At 38.7% G+C, this 7500-nt stretch overlaps 1 protein-coding gene across 3 annotated transcripts in view; it reads right to left on the bottom strand.

Moving 5' to 3' along the window:
- TFAP2B (transcription factor AP-2 beta) overlaps positions 1–7500 on the bottom strand; it is a 33537-nt gene that overhangs the window by 11938 nt on the left and 14099 nt on the right. The gene's annotated exons all lie outside the window — the stretch shown is intronic.

Here is a 7500-nt window from a genome sequence, read left to right as displayed (position 1 = left end):
AGCAATCACTTATCATTCGAGTGCCGCACCATTTTAAAGCATCTAGATAGATAGATAGATAGATAGGAGATAGATAGGAGATAGATAATAGATAGATAGATAGATAGATAGATGGATAGATAGATAGATAGATAGATAGATAGATAGGAGATAGATAGATAGGAGATAGATAGATAGGAGATAGATAGATAGATAGATAGATAGAAGAAAGGTAGGAAGAAAGAAAGATATTTGCTATATTTTCTGGTGATATTTATACTACTATCACAATGACACAATCTCCGTGTAATTATATAGTGATATATAGAATAGATGAGGACATTGGTGTGTGCTGTATGTCCGTCTATCTGTCCTCCTTCCCGTACATTCTGCGCCTCTCTACAATGGACACAATTGTTTCAGTCACAGCCAGAACACATGCGGTTATTATGTTGCGTTCTTTAATATCCGCACATTGCTGTGACCCTCCACCCTGATGCTGGGAGACCATGTATCTTCTGACTATGTGTGACTATATATATATTAAAATTAATAATTTTAAGGAATCTGTTTAAAACGGCCATTAATGGTCTGGAGCAGGAGCCGCAGGTTAGCCGCATGGTGTGAGCACTACCCAGGGATAATCTCTGATTTGGGGCTGTGGTTGCAGCCTGGCAGGTTCGCTTGGGTTGTTAGTAATTATGAGCACAGTGTTCTCCAGCTCTGGGAGGAAATAGTGAGGAAATGGAGCATGGAAAACACTCAGCAGGGGCAGATTCTACTTCTCTCCATGTTTACAGTCTGTGTGCATACATTAACCCCTTCCTCCACCACACACTGGAAGGTGAGAGCGCCCTGAGGGGACAGCCCCCTCCTCCATTCCACCAGGGCAAGGAAAATGTTAACCTACTTAGCCTAAAGTGTAACTATGGTGGTGACCCCGAGTACTTAGACATTCTTTTTAGAAAGGGGGGGGGGGGGGATTTTTAAAATATTTTAGTTACTGACATCTGTGAGGAGTTTGATGGAGGCTCCTGGTAAAGAAGGCTTGAAAACAGAAAAAATAGAAAATAAAATTAAAAAAATAGAAAACATTGCCTAATTTTATTATTTATATAAAATCATAGTGGAACCTGATTTAGCTGAATACAATTACAGATATAGGTGATAATTGCCACTGCCCATAAACTATTTATCTATAGTATAATTGTAATAAATAAAAATCACAATAATAATGACGGTGATGATGAGGATGATAGTAGTAATAATAACAATATATTGGATTTTTTTTTCTGTAGAAATTGATTATTTGTAATGCTTTGTACAAAATCTAATTAAAATTGTGATTATAAAATAATAATAATAATAATAATAATAATAATAATAATAATAATAATGCAAAATAATAATAATAATAATAATAATAATAATGCAAAATAAAGTAATAAAAATTAATAAATGAAACTTAAAATAATGGAAGAAAGCAATAAATTATACATTGTATCCATAATAATAATAATGTAATTTTTTTTATTTGGAATGTTTAGTAAAAAACTAAATAATACTTATAATTTGTAAATACATCAATGCTTATTATCACTATTATTTGTTATGTATGTATTGTATTATATCATTACTATCAACATTATGCATTATTATACATCAATATTATTATTATTACTTATTAATTTTTATTATTATTATTATTATTATTAAGTATAATATTATAAGTACTATCGATGCCTCTGTATCCTTCCCTTTGTACAGCATATAGGAGGTTAATCCGGCCTCTGTACAGTATAAAGGGAGTTAATCTAGACTGTGTACAGTATATAGGGGCTTAATCTAGACTCTGTACAGTATATAGGGGGTTAATCTAGACTCTGTACAGTATATAGGGGCTAATCTGGCCTTTGTGCAGCATATAGGGGGTTAATCTGGCCTCTGTACAGTATATAGGAGGTTAACCTGGCCTCTGTACAGTATATAGGGGGTTAACCTAGCCTCTGTACAGTATATAGGGGGTTAGTCTGGCCTCTTTACAGTATATGGGGGTTAATCTGGCCTCTGTAAAGCATATAGGGGGTTAATCTGGCCTGTGTACAGCATATAGGGGGTTAATCTGGCCTCTGTCTTGCTGGCATGCTCCATTCCCAATGATTTTTTAATGTCTACTTGGAATGTGGATGTGTTAATGTAGCGAATCTTTCTCATTATTGCTTTTATTGATTGCTCATTGACCAGCCCCTCCAAATCGTATTAACCCCCCTCTGCCAATCCGTATTAGGAGCTGTTAAGTGCCCCTTCCATTATCCCCCCAGTATCTGCCTCCTGGTGGGGGCTCTAATGGACCAGGGCCCCTGACTAGGTGGCATTAATGGCTCAAAGGGGGCTCATACAGAAAATTAGCCTTAAACGAGCTCTGGAGAGGTGCAAGTGATGCGCCATTTCTCAGGCTGCTCCCTGCTCCGCTCTCGTTACTGACTCTACTGGGAACAACTCATTTCCACCTTAACTGAATGACATCAGCTGAGAGATCTGCGGCATAACTAGGGGGGAGGAAGAGGCTCGGGGCTGGCCTGACACCCACCTCAATGGCAGCTCTTCTACTGGGGGTGGAACTTAAAAAGTCGCAGCATGCTCTAACTGGTGACCTCCGCTTAAAGGAAAGACGCATACATAGGGAACGGAATCGTCATTGCACCTACAAGCTTTAGGATTAGAGATTGAACTATAATGGGACACTAGCTCTGCAGAGGTGCGACATTTTATGTCGCTACCAGAGACTATTTGCACTACTACATCCCAGTGTCTTGTTGGCACGGAGGATGCGACATTTTGCGACATGTATTTACAGCCCTTGACTATGGGGTCCTTCTACATTCACATGTCAGGTCATAGGAGAGGTGCGACATATCGATTTTACCATGCTCCCTATCATTGAATACTCCCTATCATTGAGGTCTTCTAGGAAGACCATATTCTAGGGGACCCCCCCCCCCCCCCCCCCGACCGCAGACTATTGCACCAATAAATGGCAGCATGTCCTACCTGACTTCTGTGTTCCATCTCACATGGCGACCCCCTACTCTGTGCGCCACCCCCAGCCCGAAAGTCAAACTCCCTTCAAAATATAAATACTATTGACCTACTACAACCTAGGACTATAGAATATGTCGCATACATGCGTCTTTAACTGTGAATGATGATGATGATGATGATGATGATTAATCATCATCGTGACAATGAAATGTAATTGATCTCTAGTGACAGATTCCCAGGATGGATTTGTCGCTCTAGGAGCACCCGTTATAGCATATATATATATATATATATATATATATATATATATATATATATATATATTAAAGAAGATCTCTGACTGTCAGACTGCCAGAAATGTCGCATACCTGACCTAGACCTGTCCTGTCCTGTCCTGTCCTGTCTGCTCCAGACCAATGTACTCATACAGAAAAGCATTGTCTGTAATTGTCGGCCATGTTTGGATGATGTGTGGTGAACCTCTGGGGCATGGAGATGAAAGGTCATGTTCACACTGGGGTTGTATTGCCGCAAACACGTATTTTTTTTTATTTTTATTTCTTTACCAAAACTGAACAATTGACCTTAAAATCCGTTTTTCAATCATTTTTTATCTACTCATATTTCCTGGACTTTAATATTATTTATTTTTATTTATTTATTTTGCTTTATATTTTATTGCATTTTCAGTGCAGCTGAAAACTATAATTGTGTATCCGTCAAGGATTTTTCCTTAGAATCTTTTTTATTTATTTTTTTGCTTTTCGCCCTATTTAGACCTGAATGTTTTGTTCAAAATCTGAAAATCGAATAAAATTGTCATATATATATATATATATATATATATATATATATATATATATATATATATATATATATATATATATATATAAAATGAAGTACAAGATAAGCTAGGATTATAATATCACATCTATCAGGATTTTTTACGTAAAACGAGATACTATTGTTTTCAATGGGAATCACTTGTGTCTGCTTAACGCATGTGTCGGGCACTGGACCACTTTTTTTCTGGATATATATATATTTTTGTATATGTATATATATATATATATATATATATATATATATATATATATATATATATATATATATATATAAAAATTTTCCCAAAAATAGTACACAGTGGTCCCTCAGTCTGTTTCTATAAGTTTACAACAATATAGCCATGACCTATCGCTCCATTCCACCTAAACCAGCAAGAGTTTTTTCTTAATGCCAAGTATATGTGAATGAATCCTAAAAAAAAAAGTAAAAAGTTTTAAATAAAAAAAAATAATTACCGTGTGCCTGCAATTTTATACGAAAGAAATTAATGGGACCTCTCAAAAATAATTTATATGTAAATTTAGGTTCATTTGTTTGTTTATTTGTTTGTTTGTTTTTTAGTTTTTAGGCCTCCCCCTTCCCCACAGTGCACCATTAGGGCAGGTTCACACCAGTGATGTATCTATACAGTTAAACAAATAACATAAAAACAATCCTGCAGGTAAAAGTAGATATGAAACATGATAAGATGTGATACATCAATTGTGTAATCAGGTGCATAAAAACACTAATGTGAATGTGCCCCTAAGGCTCGGGGGTTTTCTTTTGTTGTGATATGGTCTGGATGCGGCTTTTGCCAAATCAAGGAGCAGATCCAGAGATACATGTTGTCATTCTGTCTTTCCATCCTCTAGGATGGATCCGATTTTCTTGTTCTAATTTTCTTTTTTAATTATTTTAACATTAGCAACTGAAAAACAACTGGTGTCCCATATAGTAGTGATATGTAAGAGCATATATCCATATGTGTATGAGCATATATCCATATGTGTGTGACCATATATCCATATGTGTATGACCATTTATCCATATGTGTATGACCATATATCCATATGTGTATGAGCATATATCCATATGTGTATGAGCATATATCCATATGTGTATGACCATATATCCATATGTGTATGAGCATATATCCATATGTGTATGAGCATATATCCATATGTGTATGACCATATATCCATATGTGTATGAGCATATATCCATATGTGTATGACCATATATCCATATGTGTATGAGCATATATCCATATGTGTATGAGCATATATCCATACGTGTATGACCATATATCCATATGTGTGTGACCATATATCCATATGTGTGTGACCATATATCCATATGTGTATGACCATATATCCATATGTGTATGAGCATATATCCATATGTGTATGAGCATATATCCATATGTGTATGACCATATATCCATATGTGTATGACCTGGCCTCCAATAGCTGCCTGTATCCAGCCTGTATCTCTACTCAATATACAGAATATACAAGGAGAAGGTGGGGAAACATTTCTGCCATTATAGATAGTTAAAAAAATGAGTGCAGAAAAACTAAAATACCGGAAAGGCTTAAGTTCACATATATAAGTTACATCCGCTGACGTCACAACTGATGCCAGGTTTTCTATAATTTTTTTCAGTAAAAAAACATCAGTTGTCATCAGTTTATTCCATTAGTTGTCATCAGGTTTTTTCCCAACACAGCATATAGGGGGCATCTATATAGGGGGCGTCAGCATTACAGGGGGCATCTATATAGGGGGCATCAGCATTACAGGGGCATCTATGTAGGGGGCAGCAGCATTACAGGGGGCATCTATTTAGGGGGCAGCAGCATATAGGGGGTATCTATAAAGGGGGCAGCAGCATATAGGGGGGCATCTATATAGGGGGCAGCAGCATTACAGGGGGCATCTATATAGGGGCAGCAGCATATAGGGGGGCATCTATATAGGGGACATCAGCATTGCAGGGGGCATCTATATGGGGGCATCTATATAGGGGGCATCAGCATTACAGGGTCATCTATATAGGGGCATCAGCATTACAGGGGCATCTATATAGGGGGCAGCAGCATATGGGGGGCATCTATATAAGGGGCAGCAGCATATAGGGGGGGCATCTATATAGGGGCAGCATCATATAGGGGGGCATCTATATAGGGGCAGCATCATATAGGGGGGCATCTATATAGGGGGCAGCAGCATTCCAGGGGCATCTATATAGGGGGCAGCAGCATATAGGGGGGCATCTATATAGGGGACATCAGCATTACAGGGGGCATCTATATAGGGGACATCAGCATTACAGGGGGCATCTATATGGGGCGCATCTATATAGGGGGCATCAGCATTACAGGGGCATGTATATAGGGGGCAGCAGCAAATGGGGGGCATCTATATAGGGGGCAGCAGCATATAGGGGGGCATCTATATAGGGGGCAGCAGCATATAGGGGGGCATCTATATAGGGGGCAGCAGCATATAGGGGGGCATCTATATAGGGGACATCAGCATTACAGGGGGGCATCTATATGGGGGGCATCTATATAGGGGGCATCAGCTTTACAGGGGCATCTATATAGGGGGCAGCAGAATATGGGGGGCATCTATATAGGGGGCGGCAGCATATAGGGGCAGCACCAGAGCAGGAGATATAATATGATGGACATGGAGTCCTGTACTGTGAGCACCAGGACATGGGGACATCTCCTATAGCACGGGTAGGGAACCTTGGCTCTCCAGCTGTTGCAAAACTACAACTTCCATCATGTCTGGACATCCCAGACATGATGGGAGTTGTAGTTTTGCAACAGCTGGAGAGCCAAGGTTCCCTACCCCTGTCCTAAATGGTGCTGCACCTGTATAGAGGAGCTGGGGGGCTGCTGAAGAGCCAGGGTCACAAGGTGGGGGGGGGGGGAAGCTCTTCTTGGAGCCCGGAGGATGCATACTGCCTCTGTACACAGCATGCCTCCATAGACTTTATTGGGTGCGGTGCCGGATGAGGAAGCTGCAAGCTGCGTTCTGACGTGCGGTCAGTCCGGTGGTCCGGCGGCATTAATGTGAAAACGCATCATTCGAACTGTCCCATTAAAAAAAATGGGATCCGTTTAGAGAGGCGTTTCCCTCCGGTGCTTCGGTTTGTATTTTGTCGGGTTTATTGTCATGTCTCATATATTACTATGCTGGGAGTTAACAAAACATAGCAAGATAGGTAGGTAATGGTATGAGATTGATAGATAGATAGATAGATAGATAGATAGATAGATAGATAGATAGGAGATAGATAGATAGATAGATAGATAGAGAGATAGATAGATGATAGATAGGAGATAGATAGATAGATAGATAGATAGATAGATAGATGATAGATAGGAGATAGATAGATAGATAGATAGATAGATGATAGATAGGAGATAGATAGATAGATAGATAGATAGATAGATAGATAGATAGATAGATAGATAGGAGATAGATAGATAGGAGATATATAGATAGATAGATAGATAGATAGATAGATAGATAGATAGGAGATAGATAGATAGATAGATAGATAGGAGATAGATAGATAGATAGATAGATAGATAGATAGATAGATAGGAGATAGATAGATAGATAGATAGATAG

This window comes from Dendropsophus ebraccatus, chromosome 6 (assembly GCF_027789765.1).
Source record: "Dendropsophus ebraccatus isolate aDenEbr1 chromosome 6, aDenEbr1.pat, whole genome shotgun sequence".
NCBI classification, from domain to species: domain Eukaryota; kingdom Metazoa; phylum Chordata; class Amphibia; order Anura; family Hylidae; genus Dendropsophus; species Dendropsophus ebraccatus.
Note: the sequence above shows the minus strand (reverse complement) of the source record. Positions and strands in the feature narration are given on the sequence as shown.